Below are 20542 nucleotides of genomic sequence, written 5' to 3'. Positions count from 1 at the left end.
CAAAGCAATCTACACATTTAATGCAATTCCTACCTAAATACCACCAGCATTTTTCACAGAGCTAAAACAAACAATCCTAAAACTTGTATGGAACCACCAAAGATCCTGAATAGACAAAGCAAACTTGGAAAAGAAAAGTAAAGCTGGAGGCATTACAATTCCAGACTTCACCTTATATTACAAAGCTGAAGTGATCAAAGCAGTAGGAGACTGGCACAAAACAGACATATAGGTCATTGGAGCAGAACAGAAAACTTAGAAATGAACCCACAACTATATGGCCAATTAATCTTCAACATAGCAGGAAAGAATAACCAATGGAAAAAAGTCTCTTCAACAAATGGTGCTGGGAAAACTGAACAGCAACACACAGAAGAAGGAAACTGGATCACTTTCTTACACCATAAACAAATGTAAATTCAAATTAAAATAATAATGATAATAATACACAATTCACTAGGTTGGCATAAAGATTAAACAAATCATTATTTTTAAAATGATTATTGTAGTGTCCAGTACATAGTAAACACTCCATAGATGATAGCTATTATTATTACTTAGACATACATTTCATTGAGTGCTTCTCTGGCAATGATTGACAGTCCATGTAACTACATTCAAAAAAACATGTGGAACAGGGGCACCTAGGTGGCTCAGTCATTTAAGTGTCTGCCTTTGTCCCAGAGTTCTGAAATCAAGCCCTGCATCTGGCTCTCTGCTCAGTGGGGAATCTGCTTCTCTGTCTCCTTCTGCCCCTTTCCCCTGATCATGCTCTCTCTCTCTCATTCTCTCTTAAACAAATAAATACATTTAAAAAAAAAAGTATGTGGAACAAAGACTTTAGTAAATTCAAAATGGATTAAAGACCTAAACGTGAGACTTGAAACCATAAAAATTGTAGAGGAGAACACAGGCAGTATCCTTGTTGACATTCGGCCACAGTAACTTCTTTCTAGACATGTGTCCTGTTGCAAGGGAAACAAAAGCAAAAATAAACTATTCGGACTTCCTCAAAAAACGAAACAAAACTTCACAGTGAAGGAAATATTCAATGAAACTAAAAGATAACTTTTGGATATTTTCAAATGATATATCTGATAATGAGTTAGTATCCAAATTATGTAAAGAACTTATAAAACTCAACACCCACTTTATGTTACACCTGAAACTAATATTACACTGCATATTAACTAAATGGAATTTAAATAAAAACTTTTAAAAATTAATAAAACAATGGGACACCTGGGTGGCTCAGCAGTTAAGTGTCTGCCTTCAGCCGAGGGCCTGATCCAAATTTACATCTGAAAGTTATATTACACTGCTTGTTACCTAACTAGAATTTAAATAAGGAACTTGAAACAAAAAATAAAACAGCACAATGCCCAGTACATAGTGGGCATTCTAAATGTTAGCTCCTCTCTCCCTATGTCACACCTTGATTTAAAAAAAAAAACTTCCTGTTTTCCTTGTCCTTAGTCTTTTTATCCACTAATGCACCTGGTTATGTCTTAAGGAACCACCTGTATTGATATCATTTGGCTGCTCAAAATCCTTAAATAATCTAATTACTTAGATGTAATGATATTTTTACTAGTAAATACTTTAGCTGCCTTATAATCTACATTTACAGCTGTACTTTAAAATTTTTGAGACACAAATTCCTTTCTCTAACCAGGGTGATATACAAACCAAAACACAACTTCATCACAAATGCCCAAGACATTCACTCACACTAATTTTTAAAATGTGAATAGCCTTCTTCCATTCTGTCTATCCAAATTTTACTAAGTATTCAAAGGCTAATGTCCAACTCATTTCCTAAAAATGATGAAGAAGCAAAGGAGATACTGTTACTTAAAATCCCTGATTTTCATGCCTTTCCTAGTCTATCCTTTTACATAGTGTTATTAACATCACATACTTTTTTTCTTTTTTATTAAGATTTTTATTTATTTATTCGAGAGAGAGAGAGACAGAGACAGAGATATAGACAGAGGGAGAAGCACGCTCTCCATGCAGGGAGCCTGATATGGGACTCAATCTTGGGTCTCCAGGATCACAACCCGAGGCAAAGTCAGATGCTTAACCACTGAGCCACCCAGGCATTCCTAATATCACATACTTAATTCTGAATTAGTTTCCTTAAGTGCCAAGGAACTTAATCACTTAATGAGTACATCTCATGAGTAAAGGTGGCTTTACAATGATGAGAATTAAAATACTCAGTACATAAAAATCTAGCTGAAATAAATGATTTTAGTTTTTAAAAGTGTAACTTATTTTATAAAGAGAATCATTGATTTTTTTGTACATTAAAGCTGGAATCTTAAAGCTATCCCTGTAAGCTTTTTTGTGTTTCTTAGAACATTTTATTGTTAACAAATCATCTCTACCTCTAGATTGGCAGATTTCAATTTGCCGTGATTTTGAACCTCCCTTACCTCTGGGGACATTTGGTAATGCCTAGTGACATTTATGATTGTCATAACTGAGGAGACACTACTAGCATCTAGTGGGAAGAGGCCAGAAATGCTGTTAAACATCCTACAATATCAGACAGAAACACCGTCCAAAACAAAGTATTATCTGGCTGCAAATGTTAATTGTTCCCCCTCCACAAAACATTATCTTACTATATTATATATATAATATAAATCATATGGAAAATATTTTATCTTATATAACTTATATTACATACTATAATTATAAAAATAATTATAAATAAAATACTGTTGTGATAAGTACCTGGTATTGGATGTAAGTGTTGAATCACTAAATTGTACACCTGAAACTAATATTACACTTTATGTTAACTTACTGGAATTTAAGGAAAAACTTAGAAAAAATACTGTTACCCTTGAACAACATAGAGGTTAGGGGTGCCAATACCCTGCACAGTTGATTATCTATGTGTAACTTTTGACTCCCCTCAAACTTAACTACTAATAGCCTACTGTTGCCCAGAAGTTTTACAGATAACAGTTAACACATATTTTGTATATGTATTACATACTACATTCTTACAATAGAGTAAGCTAGAGCAAAGTTGTTTTTAAGAGAATTATAAGGAAGAAAAAATACGCTTGCAATATCGTGCTGTAAAATAATTGCATAGAAGTGGACCTGCATTGTTCAAGAACATGTTGTTCAAAGGTCAACTGTATAAGTATATATTATAAATAAAATATTATATGTTATTATATATTTCTATAGATTTTATATATAATGTTATAAAGATATAAAATATCATTTACTGACTGAGTTACTTGAACAAACCCAAGCCTCAACTTCTTTATCTACAAAATAGGACTAAAAATACCTCTATCATCCTTACAGAGTCAATATAATAATTACACAAACAAATAAATGTCAAAACACTTTGTGAATATAAGAGGCTAAAATGTTTGAGGGCTAAAAAAAATAAAAATAAAATGTAGGGCTGATGATGGTAGTAGTGTTAAGACTGACAACTGGCTTATAAGCCTTGAACTTATTTTCAATGCCATCTCCTCAGACTTGTGCCAAAAAATATAAGTATTCAATTCAATTCTTTGGCTAAATTATGAACATAGTTAAAGGAAACTTGATTTTAAGATTAACTTAATTTTAAGACATATACATACACAACACACACACAACATGCTTTATTTTTTTAATAATAAATTTATTTTTTATTTGTGTTCAATTTGCCAACATACAGAATAACACCCAGTGCTCATCCCATCAAGTGCCCCCCTCAGTGCCCCTCACCCATTCACCCACAACTCCCGCCCTCCTCCCCTTCCACCACTAGTTCGTTTCCCAGAGTTAGGAGTCTTTATGTTCTGTCTCCCTTTCTGATATTTCCTACCCATTTCTTCTCCCTTCCCTTCTATTCCCTTTCACTATTATTTATATTCCCCAAATGAACACAACATGCTTTATATTTAAATTAGAAAGCAGGGGTTTTGAGAAATATGTACTTGAAAACCAACTGCTGATAAACATTTTGAAAATGTATTTTTTTGTCTCTCTCTTGTCCTTAGGTACCTTAAACAAACATAAAAGAGTTAATTTAAGAGAAGTTAGGGAAAAAGCAGAACACCTACATTAAATTTCCAAAGACTATATATTCAATGTGTTGGAGTAGTCAACTTCATACAAAAACATACCCTAGAAAAACTACATTCTGAATGATTGAATATACCCTACCACATGTTGATATGATATATGCTGACAAAAATTATTTCCTTAACCAAACTCTAGTCAGGCTCCTCTGATATATTTTTATATCAGGTCTCATCCTTGGGCATGTCCTCAAGAGTCCAATTTTAACAAGAAAACAGCTAAATTGGTTTAGCCAGAAAACTCTACCCTCAATATCTGATGTCTAATCACCTTTCTCATCCTCCACACTCCCCTAGGTGATGTCTGATTACACTAGCTTGCCTTCAGTAAGAATCATTTCAGGTCAGTTTAGCAAAAATTACCCTATCCTCTTATTAATTTTACAACTACCAACCCTTCTGACTCTGCTTCTTGGCTGTAAATTCCTGTTTTCCTTGTATTCAGAATTGTGCCAAATCTCTTCCTCTTACCGCAAAACCCCATTGCAGTAATCGCTATACTGTGATAGTCCTGAATAATGATTGCCTTGCCATTTTAATAAATGTCATAAATTATTTTTTCTTTAACAATTCTTGAAGAAAAATCAGGAGAATTAATTAGTATACATTGGTAGGTAATTTTACACAAATAAGCTCCTTTTAATATTGCAACATATAAATTAAAATTTTGTACAATGGCACTGAAAGAACACTTACTTTTGAATAAGTTTTTTGAAATTTCAAAAGATTTTAGGAATTAGTGATTGAATATAATGTGAGAAATAAAAAGAAATAAAATTAAGTAAAACTTATTCAGAGCCAGTAAAAATACATATTCCCTTTCAATGAGTCTCTATGAATACCTTCATGAAAATATAAATTCTATACTGAAGATCCTGAGAATGAAAATGGTAACGATGAACACTGGGTGTTATACTATATGTTGGCAAACTAAATAAAGAAAAACAAAAAAAGAAAATGACAAAATGCTTTATGTAGTTTTCCATTAGAATAACCAATTAATTTGATTTGGTATGCATTTTGCAAAGCACTTAAATTGTCATAAGGAAAGCTGCACTTGGGATCAGTGTACTCTTTTCCAAAAACCTCGTGGCCCATATTTGAACATTAACTAGCTATTTTTAACAATAAATAACAAATCAATGGACCCTCTGAACCCTCTTAATCAGAATTTATTGCAAAGGTCTTTTTTGGACAGGAGAGTTTAGAGAACAAGTGTCATGTCATAGTTTAGATGGAAGGATCATGGTAAATAGTACAATGTAATGACAATGTTTTATGCTAAAAGATAATTTTAAATTTGATACCAAATTGCCATTTTGGACAAGGTTTTTAAATAGTCTTCAATTTCCTCACCAGTAAGATTAAGATATAGTCTATATCTCATAAGGTCTTTGTATACATTTAAAAGTGTTAATATATACACTACACTTAAAATGTTGCCAGGAAGATAGTATGGATTACATGAGTGCTAGAATTTTACTATGTTGTTAATTATTTAAATTTATTGTTTGAGGTCAAATACTTTAAAAACTGAATGCAGGGCAGCGTGTGTGGCTCAGCAGTTTAGCACTGCCTTTGGCCCAGGACCTGATCCTGTGGTCCCAGGATCGAGTCCCACGTCAGGCTCTCTGCATAGAGCCTGCTTCCCCTCTGCCTCTCTCTCTCTCTCTCTCTCTCTCTCTCTCTGTGTGTGTGTGTCTCATGAGAGACATAATAAAATAAATAAAATCTTAAAAAAAACTGAATGCAAAAAATTGAAATGAAGTTTTCTAGATCCCACAGTCTTCTCAGCTATGAGTGGTATATTACAGAGTACACAATGCCCCAATATATATTTTAAGTATCTGTGTAATTTGTTGTGGCATTGACATCTAAGTCATGTCTTAGTAACACATCTTGTGAATTACATTCTCTGAATATGAAAATGAAAATGTAGCAATGCAATTTCTTTGACATTAAGTACTGTTATAAATGTTGCTGGCTTTAAAAAAAATAAATCAATGTTGCTGGCTTTGAAAATAAAAATCTTAATGTTATTATTAAGTAATTAGAGAATGAATTTCTTGAGTTTAGAAGAGATATTGATAAACAGGACTTATCTTAAACAGGGATACACTTGTCATTCACTTTTGGGCTTTTCCTTGAAGAAAGTTTATCACAAGCAACAGTAAGGGAGATAAAGAAAATGAAAGAAGAAATACATCCTTAGTATGAATAAACATTATAAATTAGTAGAATGTGAACTCCATAAATGTTTTAGGGAGGATGTCAGCTACTGTTTACTGCTTCATGTAGAACATTTGCTTATATATTGTAGGTACTCATTTAATGATGTATAAATAGATAAATGAATAGAGAAGAATAGTGTTGTCCCTTTACAGTCATGTTGGGTCATAAACACCGTAATCACCAGAAGACATCACCAGTTAAACCAAAAATAATAACTGAAGAATGCTCTCTGAAAATCCAGGACATGGACATTTTTCTGGCAGGGGCAAGGAGGGAGAAATCATGCTTATTTAGAAGTAAATATATTAATCAGAAAAGATTCTTAAAACATAGTTTCCTTGGGAAAAACTGAAACAATGTTATTTTCATTATTGCTTTAGTTATGATTTTCATTACACACACACACACACACACACACACACTTCTTTCCTCCAATGGAGATTTTGCAATAAACACCATATTTAGGAAAGAAAGGGACTCAAAATTGAACTAACTACCTTTTGTGAATGCCTGGAATTATTAAAGCTTTAATTTTCCAGAGTTGTCAGAGAAGGTATATTATTGAAGGATCTTCTGGAAATGTATTACAGATAGCTGTTTGCTATCCAAGACTCCACTTGCTTGGGCACAAATAGGTGTGTAGTAAATATAACTTATCTGCATAATTGAGAAGCACTACCCTGGTGAAAACAGATGTCTGTGGAGCATCATCTATATGGCCTTATATGGAAGTGTTGATTATTGACCTTTGCTATCTATAGATAGAAATCTATTGATAAGAGTCAATATCCTTCTTTACACCAAGAGTTAAAATTTCTTGCTCACACAGAGCTGGACCCCATATTTCCTACTTCTGCCATGCCTTATTTTCTCTTTCCTGAGTGGTAGCTTGAAAAACAAAAAGACTTGTAATGTCCCAGGAATTGAGAAATTGGAAGAGGAAGGAATCAGAAGGCATGTGGAATACTGATTCATTAGGGTCAAAGCAGATTGATCATATGCTCTCTTAATCTATACTAGATCACTGGTACTTCCACTGGAACCTAAGGAAATTTCACTGCAGGGGCACAAATAAGATATTAATTATACCAGAACTGCTTGGGAAAACACAAGTGGCAGACAGCAAAAGGTGATATGTTGTCAAAATAAAGACTACTACAATCTGCGGATACAAACTGATAGCAATTCAGGAAATGTACTTTTAATAAATAAAATTAAACATTTTGGAGAGGAGATAATCTCCTAGTTAGGATTTACACATTGGCTAAAGTCTGTACTGTGATTTTATTTTCTTTTTTTTTTTTGATTTTATTTTCATACTGATGAATTCTTTTACCTACTAGAATCCATTCCTAGATAAAGCTTCAGAAAGTGATTTTGTTACCTTTAAAATTTCTTTTGTTATTAATGAGGAGCAAACATCTGTTCTTAGTCAGAAACTAATTACATGTCATAAAGTAATTTCACCTTTCTGAACTACACATTTTTCATATTATAAGAGGATTAGCTTTTAAGGTGCTATATGCAGACTCCTCCAGATATTAGATGCTATAGGATTTACTGAGAATCTACTATAAGTTTGGTAATTTGATTCAATAATGCACTGGAGTTTTACTGTAAATAAATTTACAACTTAGTTAAAATATTTTATTAACCAATATCTTTGAATAATTGATGAGAATATGGTTCTACACATATGCTAAATTCTACTTGAGCAATTTTATTATTAAAAGCAAAAACAATTATTGGCTTTTATTGAACCAAAGCATATACAAAACATCTTCAAATGATTCTTCCAACTGGGAAATTCAACTAATTATTGGAGTGGCCCTATTTAAATATTTAAATACCAGGGAGTCAATTAAACTTCCAATATGATAGAAGTTAACTATGTAGTAGATTATAATATATAAGTGGTTTAAAATTAGTGTGCTAGGTCAGGTGGATTGGCAATCCTTTTGGCTAATGTCTTCCATGGCTTATGAATGCTATTAAATGTAAGAGATTATGTATTAACCCAGACTGCTACTTGGAGTTACTAGACAGATTCATTTCAATTAAATATTTTGTAGGATTCAGTCTTTGAAATTATAGTGGAATTAATGTAAAAACTATTACATCATATTAAATATGCACATTATAGGCAAAGCTTATAAGAATAATTTCTTTAGGTAAAACTAGGGTAAATAGTTTCATTTGAAAACTATTTTCACATTTTTGATATATCCATACCAAATACATATGATAACTGTTTATTTAATGGATGCTTAATATCATATAGGCCCAAGAGGCTAACAAGATAGAAGAACTTTAGCTAATTGGCTGACTATAGTGCTGTTACACAGATTCCAATTAACTATGAAATATTAAAGACATATTGCTTTTGGTCTTATTATGTTTTAGGGAGGATTTTCATTATTATGTCTCTCACTAAGGAAAACCAGTCATATCCTTTATGTATAACAGATGAAACCAGAATATTTACAAGGTCTGAGTTATGCTGGAAGTAATTGAAATAAATCAAATTGGTGGTGGAGGTAGATAAACAGCATTTAATAGAGAAATGATTATTATATATAATAAGCATAATTTTATCATTATATATAATAAGAGGATTAGTTAATATTTAAATAAGTAAAAATACTACATGATTTTTATTGTATTCTACTCTCATTCTATGACTGTTGCTTAATCTAATTAATTTTCTATATTAATAAATTAAGAGCCTCCCATCACCTCCAGCTTCACTTTGAGTTAGGCCTAATCCTTTCTCTCAAATTAAACAAAAAAATGCCAGGTCTGTGTTTTGTATAAGTAGAATCAGCCTTTGTGTGACAAAAAAAAGCTAAATTATATAAACAGAAATAATGTTTTATTTATTTCCTTTATTTGATATTGGTGCACCCACAACTGATACAGCCAGAGAGTCAAAATTGACCTAAAGATAATCTCCAATAGGATTCATATTTAAAATCTAAACTAATACTCTAAAAAAATAAAGCAATTCTCTAATATGCTTTTTTCTTGATTTCAGAGAAAAACACAAATATTTTTCTCTCTTTAGAAAACCACTGTCAGAATTAATGATAATTTAAGTAATTTAGATTCTGAAGTGAAATAGTAGTAAAGAATAAAAATCAAATACCCATAATAATTCTCTCATAAGAGCTGCTGTAAAATATTCTAAAGTTGTTGAACAATATAAATGTTTTTTTTAATTATTTATGATAGTCACACACACACACAGAAAGAGAGAGAGAGAGACACAGGCAGAGAGAGAAGCAGGCTCCATGCACCGGGAGCCCGACGTGGGATTCGATCCCAGGTCTCCAGGATCGTGCCCTGGGCCAAAGGCAGGCGCCACACCGCTGCGCCACCCAGGGATCCCTGTTGAACAATATATATTCAGGTTATTGAACTTCATACTTGAGAACTGAGTTTTCCCCTTTAGGACACTGGTCAACCTTAAAGATTATAATAATATTTAAAAATAGGTTGTTCAAAAAGTTACATGGGCTCACCAAGTGATTGGCCAGATTTCTCAAACCCTATCTAATCTCCTATTGGATATATAGACAGGATTGAAAGCTTTCATTGTTTTCACATTACTCTTTTTTCATACATTCTTTTTCTGAATCTAAGCAAGGTAATCTAATGCTTGTGTGGTATGATGTACTCATTTTATAGATTGCCAAAATTCTTTCTCTTTGGCTAATTCAAAGAATATAACTACAAACCATATAGAGATATTTCTTTATAATGACACAACATATCCAAAACCTTTTATAAAATACAAATATTTAGCCAAAGATTTAGTACTCATTGTATTACCTGTGAATAGAACCCAGGTAAGATGACTTTTGATTTAAAAAGAGTATTTTAAAGATCTGAAATGCAGTTTTTTGCTTGGAAGATCAAAGTCCCTGGATTCATTTCCTTGCTTTACCATCACATCATTTTTTCTATGTCAAGACCACACAAACATTTGAATTCCATGAGACATATCCTGAAATATTATGATTGAATTATTGGCAATTCAATATTATGATTGTATTATTGGTAAATAATACAAAACAACCAGTCTAAACCAGTTTAGACCCAAACTCTACCAAAACAGTTATTTTGTGCCACAAGGATACAGCTTAAATCCTTATTGCCACTCTGTACCTCCATGTTCTACTAATCAATAATAGAAAATATGTATATAAGCCCCATTGATTGTGGATCTCTACAGGAAAATTAATCTGTATTTTAATTTGCCAAATAATAAGATATTTTAAGTTTTAACTTATTAATAGTAAATTTCCTATATACATTGCATAAGTGAGTGTTACTAATTCAAAATAGAAAAATTCTGTCACTAGATCTCTCAATTGTAGCACCTTGAATGTCAAATGGAAAATTGACATTGAAACATGCAAAAAAACTCTTGGCACAAAACAACTCCATCTAACCCCAACAGAGACTAGAAGGAACTCTAGCGTGCTTTCTAATAGCTTAAGGTCATGTCCTTGGGATGAAACCAGCCTCCCTTAAAATGTCTACTTGAAAAAGCTTAACATTTCCAAGAGAATTTATGGTTTGTTTTAGCTGGTGATAGGCTGGTAGAACTCTGAACCTCCTGTTAAAATAATTACTTTCAAAAGCTTGCAAAAGATCAATCCTTCCTTTCTCCTTTGAATTGCAAATCTTCTACCACAGAGAACTCTCTTCTCAAGGACCTGGCAGTAATCTCCATGAAATGCAAACATTTAAGGAGATACATTTTACTTCTACTTGCTGTGGAAGGGAAAGGGCCTAACTTTGGTGGGTCCCTTACTCCATCTTGTTTGTTTCTCATTTGGACTAAGGCCAGTTAGCAAATCCAGATGTCCTAGTAACATGGAGCAACCCCTACTTAATGCTATTCAGTGACTTGCCTTTAGCAAACCCTCAGCATTAAAAAAAAAAAAACCTTTTGTCTTTTATTTTGGTGGAGTTGAGCACAAGTTACATTGAGGTCTCCCCCCTACTGCAATAGGTACTACTGAATAAAATCTGTCTTTACCATATTTTACAAGTGTCTGGATTTATCTTTGACTTTATAACCATGTTCTTGGAAAATGGCAGCAAAAGACCTTATTTCTAGATTTTCTATTTTGAATGGTAGTATAAGAAACCATTATAATATCATTATTTTGGAATCACTGGTATTGTCAATAAACACTATCAAGTACTTAAATTACAGTCCTTGTACTAACAAAGATTTCATCTGAAAATTTCAAGTATACTCATCAAAAGTGAAGCCCAAGATAATGTAAACATAAGTTATGCTTCCAACCATGAACCTTGTGATGTATTGTCCCTGATAATTCCCTATAAAACATGGCCCAGTCCATTAGCATCCTCCATAGTATTATATGTAACACTTCTATTTGTTCAAAGCCTTTGATAGCTAAAAATTATATGTGCAGATTGCTTCAAAATTATAAGAATACTTAACATGTTGGAAAATTCTAAGAGAAAATAGTTTTAAGAAAATGAATGTTGGTTGGCATGACAGACTCCAGAACAAGAGTATGTTGGGAATATATAACTAAGGTTATAAATCTAGTATATAATTCAAATTGAAATGAAAGTTCATTTACTTTTCTTCTGAAGTGACCGGCCATTATACAACTCATAAAAAATTTTTTTTAACTTCTTGATAGCATGGGTTACTCGTTTTTTTACTCACTTTCATCCAACCTAAAACTTTAGGGAAAAAGAAGGTTTTAGTGAAAATATCAGCAGTGGATGGCATTTTTAAAACTGATTTTATTGAATTTCTACATGCAGAAGAAAAATGCTTCTTAAACTTTGATTTAGATTAATGAAGAAAATTGCATTTACCCATGTGTATACTTTGTTTTTCTTTTTTTAAAGATTTACTTATTGGGGGGGGAGAGAGAGAGAGAGAGAGAGAGACAGAGAGAGAGAGAGAGAGAGAGAGAGAGAGAGAGAATATCTCTGGCAGACTCCGTGCTGAGTAGAGCCTGATGCAGGGCTCAATCTCACAACCCTGAGATGCAACCTGAGCCAAAACCAAGAGTCAGATGCTTAACTAACTGTACCACCCAGGTACCATGTTTTGTTTCTTTTTCTAATATCTAGTGGCGATTGCTAAATCACTCAAAATCAATTAAAGTATTCACTATTAGTTCTGAGACAACAGTATGATTTCTCCTATTTTACTCTTGTCCACAATGTATAAAACAAGATTTTTCTCTTGCACCAAGAAGACAATTCTTGCTCACAACCCACAGTTTAAAATGGCTCAGAATTATTGAGATATCTGTTGATTTTATTTAAAATAAAATGATCAAACAAAAATGACTATTTTGAAATAAAGTACTTAAGTGTTTTTACTTAGAACTAGAAGCATTTGTGAAGATAGTATCTTAAGGTATAGAAATATAATTTCATTAATAAGAGTCACTGAAACTTATTAGTTGTTGTTGGTAAATATATTACAATGCTGGATAAACAGTGGAGCTACCACACCATCATATCATAGGTCAGGTGACTCATCATAACCACATAAAATGTTGTCATTATTTTTTGTATATTTTTTATTGGAGTTCAATTTGCCAACATATAGTTCAACACCAGTGCTCATCCCAACCAGTGCCCTCCTCAGTGCCCATCACCCAGTCACCCATCTTCCCACCCACCTCCCCTTTCACTACCCCTTGTTTGTTTCCCAGAGTTAGGTGTCTCTCAAGTTCTGTCACCCTCTCCGATATTTCCCACTCATTTTCTCTCTCTTCCCCTTCAATCCCTTTCACTATTTTCTATATTCCCTGAATGAATGAAACCATATAATGTTTGTCCTTCTCCGATTGACTTACTTCACTCAGCATAATACCCTCCAGTTCTATCCACAATGAAGCAAATGGTGGGTATTCGTCATTTCTAATGGCTGAGTAATATTCCATTGTATATACATATACCACATCTTCTTTATCCATTCATCTTTCGATGGACACCGAGGCTCCATCCACAGTTTGGCTATTGTGGACATTGCCGCTATAAACATCAGGGTGCAGGTGTCCTGCCATTTATTTCACGGCATCTATATCTTTGAGGTAAATCTCCAGCAGTGCAATTCCTGGGTCGTAAGGCAGATCTATTTTCAACTCTTTGAGGAACCTCCACACAGTTTTCCAGAGTGGCTGCACCAGTTCACATTCCCAACAACAGTGCAGGAGGGTTCCCCTTTCTCCACATCCTCTCCAACATTTGTTGTTTCCCATCTTGTTAATTTTCCCCATTCTCACTGGTGTGAGGTGGTATCTCATTGAGGTTTTGATTTGTATTTCCCTGATGGCAAGTGCTGAGGAGCATTTTCTCATGTGCTTGTTGGCCATGTGTGTCTCTTTTTTGGTGAAATTTCTGTTCATGTCTTTTGCCCAATTCATGATTGGATTGCTTGTTTCATTCCTGTTGAGTTAAATAAGTTCTGTATATATCTTGGATACTAGCTCTTTATCTGATAGGTCATTTGCAAATATCTTCTCCCATTCTGTGGATTGCCTTTTAGTTTTGTTGACTGTATCTTTTGCTGTGCAAAAGCTTCTTATCTTGATGAAGTCTCAATCGTTCATTTTTGCTTTTGTTTCCCTTGCCTTTATAGATGTATCTTGCAAGAAGTTGCTGTGGCCAAGTTAAAAAAGGGTGTTGCGTGTGTTCTCCTCTAGGATTTTGACGGATTCTTGTCTCACATTTAGATCTTTCATCCATTTTGAGTTTATCTTTGTGTATGGTGTAAGAGAATGCTCCAGTTTCATTCTTCTGCATGTGGCTGTCCAATGTTCCCTCACATTTATTGAAGAGACTGTCCTTTTTCCATTGGATAGTCTCTCCTGCTTTGCCGAATATTAGTTGACCATAGAGTTGAGAGGCCATTTCTGGGTCCTCTATTCTGTTGGATTGATCTACGTGTCTGTTTTTCTGCCAGTACCACACTGTCCTGATGATCACAGATTTGTAGTACAACTTGAAATCTGGCATTGTGATGCCCTCAGATATGGTTTTCTTTTTTAATATTCCCCTGGCTATTTTCTGATTCCACATAAATCTTAAGATGATTTGTTCCAATTCTCTGAAGAAAGTCCATAGTATTTTGATAGGGATTGCATTGAACTTGTTACTTGCCCTGGGTAGCATTGGCATTTTCACAATATTAATTCTTCCAGTCCATGAGCATGGAATATTTTTCCATCTCTTTGTGTCTTCCTCAATTTCTTTCAGAAGTGTTCTATAGTTTTTAGGGTATATATCCTTTACCTCTTTGGTGTGGTTTATTCCTAGGTATCTTATGCTTTAGGGTGTAATTATCAATGGGATTGACTCCCATTGATTTCTCTTTCTTCAGTCTCATTGTTCGTGTGTGGAAATGCCACTGATTCTGGGCATTGATTTTGTATCCCACCACACTGCCAAATTGCTGTATGAGTTCAAGCAATCTTGGGGTGGAGTGTTTTTGGTTTTTCTATATACAGTAACATGTCATCTGTCTCATAAAGAGGGAGAGTTTGACTTCTTTGCCAGTTTGAATGCCTTTTATTTCTTTTTGTTGTCTGATTGCTGAGGCTAGGACTTCCAGTACTATGTTGAATAGCAGTGGCAAGAATGGACATCCCTCTCGTGTTCCTGATCTTAGGGGAAAGGCTCCCAGTGTTTCCTCATTGAGAATGATATTTGCTATGGGCTTTTCGTAGATGGCTTTTATGATGCTGAGGAATTTTCCCTGTATCCCTACACTTTGAATAGTTTTGTTCAGAAATAGATGCTGTATTTTGTCAAATGCTTTCTCTGCATCTTAGTGAGAGGATCAAATGGTTCTTGTTTTTTCTCTTGTTCATATGATCTAACACGTTGTTTGTTTTATGACTGTTGAACCAGCCTTGCATCCCGGGAATAAATCTCACTTGGGCATGGTGAATAATAATCTTTATGTACTGTTGGATCCTACTTGCTAGTATCTTGTTGAGAATTTTTGCTTCTGTGTTCATCAGGGATATTGGTCTATAATTCTCCTTTTTGGTGGGGTCTTTGTCTGGTTTGGGAATTAAGGTGATGATGGCCTCATAGAACAAGTTTGAGAGTGTTCCCTTTCTTTCTATCCTTCGGAACACCTTTAGGAGAATAGGTATTGTTTCTTCTTTAAACATTTGACAGAATTCCCCTGGGAAGACATCTGACCCTGAACTTTGTGTCTTGGAAGTTTTTGGATGACCTCTTCAATTTCCTCTATAAATTACTACTAAATGCCCACTTTTGTGATGAATTATTGGGTACTCATTTGGAGCATTTACCCTCAAAATAATACTTTCATTGACTATGACAGTTCTTACCATCCAAAGAGATTCATGATAGATTCATTTAGAATGACCTCATGATTAAGAAATTAAAGGCTGATTTCTTTCAAGGTAAAATAATTCTTTTACTTCATAGTCCTTTATTAGACTGTGAATACCTTGAGACACAGAGAAGATTCCCATTATAAGAAGATTATCTGGCATATAGTAGATAATAAAGGCAGATTACTGAATATGTCAATGAATCAGTCAAAGAGTAAAAAAGTGGTTGTAATCCTTTTCTGGGGTACACTAATTTGAGGCAAAATAGTTCTTTCTAAGTCCATTTCACAAATTTTTTTTTTTACTTCTGTGCAAGCTTATCATGGTTGTTTATTAAATCTAAATATGTGTAGGTTTGCAGGGAATTTCTATTTCAAATGTAATCAAATCACACAATTACATTTTTCTTTAGAAATAATTATTCCTCTAGAATATTTGCATATTTAAAAGTCACTTTTGAAAATTATGTTTAATTTTATTTATTTTTCTGTTTTTTTTTAGAAAGTAAAAAGATAAATAATTTGTTGGAAAGCACTATAAACAATAGCCTATTAAAAAAATGAAGTATTAAGATGGCCAAAAGACACATGAAAAGATACTAAACATCACTCATTACCAGGGAAACACTAATTGAAACTATAATAAGATATTACCTTATATCTGTCAGAATGGCCCAAATCAACAACACAAAAAACAACAGGTGTCAGTGAGAATGTGGAGAAAGGGGAACCCTTTTGCAGTGTTGGTTGGAATGCAAACTGGTGCAGCCACTTTGGAAAACAGTAGGAAGATACCTCAAAAAGTTAAACTACAACTACCTTACCATCCAGCAATTACAGTATGGGGCATTTAACTAAAGAATACAAAAATACTAATTCAATGCACTCCAATGTTTATAGCAGCATTATCTACAATAGCCAAATTATGGAAACATCTAAAGTATCCATCAGCTGATGAATGGATAAAGAAGATGTGGTATATATATGCACATTGGAATATTACTCAACCATAAAAATAATGAAATCTTGCCATTTGCAATGACATGGACAGAACTAGAACGTGAAATCAGACAATCAGAAAGACAAATACCATATAATTTCACTCATATGTGGAATTTTAAAAATAAATACGAAAAGGAGGAAAAAAGGAGAGGCAAATCAATAAACCAAATTTTAACTATAGAGAACAAACTGATGGTTACCAGAGGGGAGATGGATTGGAGGATGGGTTCCATAGGTGATGGGGATTAAAGAATACACTTTTGATAAGCACTGGGTGTTGTATGGAGATATTGAGTCCCTATGTAATACACTAATACTACACTGTATGTTAACTAACTGAAACTTAAATAAAAACTTAAAATGAAGTATTAGAATATTTACTAGGATTCTTTTTATAATAATAGTGCTACTTTGAGGTGCCTGGGTGACACAGTCAGTTAAGTGTCTGATTCTTAGTTTTGGCTCAGGTTGTGATCTCTGGGTCTTGAGATGGAGCCCTGCATCCAGCTCAGCACAGAGTTTGCTTGAGATTTTTCTCTCCCTCTCACTCTGCACCTCCTGCTCCAGCTCTCTCTCTAAAATAAACAAGTAAATCTTTAAAAAATAGTCTTATCTCTCATTTTTATTGAATACTTCAAAAGTGTTCAATGTAATAGTTTATCCTTAGAATAACCTTATTTGGTATAATTAACTCCATTATACTTTTGAGGAAACTATGAGCAGTTAAATAACTTGTCCAGTGTTACATGGTTTAAAATTTATCTATTATAACCTCTTTATTTTTACAAGTGAGAATTTGAAGTTGTGTGATGTTCGGTTAACTGACAAAGATCACAAAGCTATTAATTAATAGAACCAAGACTACTATGTAAGTCTCATGACTCCCAGTGCAGTACTCTTTGCAGTTTAAATAATTAAATTTCATATTATTTATCTATTTTAGAACTTTATAGGTTTTAGCCAAATCACCTTTCTGCCTTCTTTTCTAGACAGAAAAATTTAATCATAGTTGAGTTTTGACTTGAGGGAAAAGTCCAGGTAGAGATAAAGATTGGAAATTATCAGCATATGTATAATAGTTAAAAGCCACCAGAGTCTCCTTAGGTAAAGGGAAGACAGTGCATATTGAATATGGGCATACATCAGAATTACTGAGAGTTTGTTTAAAAATTCACATTCCTAAGCCCCAACCCTACAGATTCTGATTCAGAAGGTATGGAGGCACAGTTCAGAATTCCGCATTTTTTTACAAGAACCTCTAAATATTTCTTATGTATGTAGTCAAATAATCATAACTTGAGAAACACTGAAGCAGAGGGAGCTGAGAAAAAAAAACTTATTACACAGTATGGGAGAATAGCAACATTTATGGAATAAAAAAATTGAATCCAAACAGGGACACTGAGAAACAACCAGATAATTGAGAGAAGAATCCAGAGAGTATGATGCCAGAAAAGCCAATGGAAGAAAGAGTTTCAAAGAAGCAATGACCAACTATGTGAAATGTTGAAGATAAATAAACATGAGGCCTGAAGTTTCAGTAGAGTATTGAGGGCAGAAGATTGGTTTCTACAGGTTGAATAGTGGGTGGGCTGTAAAGGATCCCTAACATGGACTGTCGTTTTAGGAATCTTGGCTTAGCAGTGAAGGAGAAAGGCAATAAAATAATTCAAGGAAGACACAGAAACAAGAACTATTTCATCTGGGGAGATGGGTGAGATTTGAGTGTGACTTTAGATAGAGTGGAATGAGCAGATGAGAAGGAAAGTCAAGGTAAGTGAAAAGGAATAGAAACAAGGTGCTGGAGGACATGAGAAGATAAGAGGATCACTCTTAGGAAGGAGGAGAAACATGTTCTTCTCCATGACTGGAGGGGAGGAAATAAGATTGCCAGTGTAGCTAAGAGTCATTTTAAAGGTGAGAGCACAAGAAGCTAAAAAGGTTCACACCTTATGCTTATTTATTTTTAAGCTGTGTCATAATTATTTGCATACAAATTTAAAACTGTTCTACCTTTTTGATCAAAGTAAACTTTTATCTTGTAAAATATCCATCTTTACTTTCAATAATCCTTTTTCCCTTAAGGTCTACTTGGTCTGATATTCAAAATTTCTTTTGGTAATTGTTTGCGTGGCATCTTTTTTTCCATCATTTTACTTCAAACATGTCATATTTTCATATTTTAGGCATGTGTTTTTTAAGCAGCTTATCGTTGGGATTTTTCTGCCTTGTTTTATCTTAATTGGGATATTTAGTTTGTTTACACTGAATACTATGACTGATATATTTGGATTTAAATCTACCACATTACTACTTGATTTCCACTTTTTCTGCCTACTTTTTTCTTCCCTTTGCTTTTTCTTTCTTGCTTTCTTTTGGATTGCTATTTTCCATTTTCCCTTCTATTGCTTGATAGTTACACATTATTCTATTGTTCTTTTAGTGGTTACCATAAACATACATAGTTTATCAAAGCACTTTTTAACTTCATGGATAGTGCAAGGACCTTAGAATACTTTAACTCTACTTATTTACTCCTTCCTTATTTGTTATTGTTGTAATGTGTTTAAATTATATATATTTTAAATGCCACATTACTATTATTGTTATTATTATCATTTATCCAGTCAATAATCCTTTGTATTTACATACAGATTTACTATTTTTGTTGCTCTTCACTCCTTTTTGCGTCTTTGAGCATTCTTCTGGAAACATTTTTCTTCTGCTGAAGAACATCCTTTAGTTGAGTGTGCTGGTTACAAATTCTCAGCTCTGTTTGTCCAAAAAGTCTTAATTTCACTTTGAAATTTGATTTTTGAATGATTTTTTGTTTTGGGAAATTGAATTCTAAGTTGGCAGTTATTTTCCTTCAGCACTTTCAGTTCACTCTTTGAAAATAGCATTCCATTTTCTTCTTTTTTGCATTGATTTTGGTTTCAATCTTCTCCCAGATCTTGGCCCTCATGTTTTTAAACTGATTGTTAGCTCTCTAATGCCTTAGAGATTTTTTAAAATTTGTCAAACTTTTCTGGCTGTTTTCATCTGGAAGATTGGTGCAAAATACCAAGTCCACAATAAGTGGAGGTATTCCCAGGAAGTTCATAATTGATTGACTCACTATTTCTGAAAGTGGGTATGAGGCCATAAGCTGAGATTGAAAAGTGGCTGGATAAAGGACAGTTTAAAGATAAATTCCCTTTAGAAGTGGTAAAGTTTAGGATTAGCTTTTGAGCAAAGGCAGACAATCACAGATGATTAAATAAACAAATAATACAATTCAACAGAATTTGATAGATGGTAATGACAAGCAGTGGTAGAGAGTGGTGTAATGTATCTGGGTCTCAATTTTCTAATTTTAAAACTGAATATGAAAATATTTTCTGCCCTTTGTATCACAGAGTTATTCTGAGGACCAAATGAAATTATGGTATGCATTTCAAAAGAAATTATAGATGCAAAAGTAAACTATGAGGTGATATAAATATTGGATACTTCTACATATGGAGATTTTAAAAAATTGAATGGAACATGGTAAATTTGAAATCATCTTTTTAAAATGTTTTATTTACTTAAGTAATCTCTGTACCCAATGTGAAACTAGAACTCAGGACTCCAAGATCAAGAGTTGCATGTTCTTTAGTTGAGCCATCCAGGTGCCTCTGAAATCATCTTTTTTCTTAATTCAAAAAAACAAAATGTATGAAAATCCATCTTTATTTTTAGAATTATAAAAATTCTTTAAATTTTCATTCATAGAACTTGCATTTACTGTTGCATTCGCACAGCATTGGGGGAAAATATTCATAGAGGAAGGCTAAGA

General features: G+C 33.4%; 1 protein-coding gene across 3 annotated transcripts in view; it reads right to left on the bottom strand.

Moving 5' to 3' along the window:
* The window catches only part of LOC112649496 (uncharacterized), a 290778-nt gene that overhangs the window by 38292 nt on the left and 231944 nt on the right, over window positions 1–20542 (bottom strand). The window lies entirely within an intron of this gene.

Source organism: Canis lupus, chromosome X (assembly GCF_003254725.2).
Source record: "Canis lupus dingo isolate Sandy chromosome X, ASM325472v2, whole genome shotgun sequence".
Classification (NCBI taxonomy): domain Eukaryota; kingdom Metazoa; phylum Chordata; class Mammalia; order Carnivora; family Canidae; genus Canis; species Canis lupus.
Note: the sequence above shows the minus strand (reverse complement) of the source record. Positions and strands in the feature narration are given on the sequence as shown.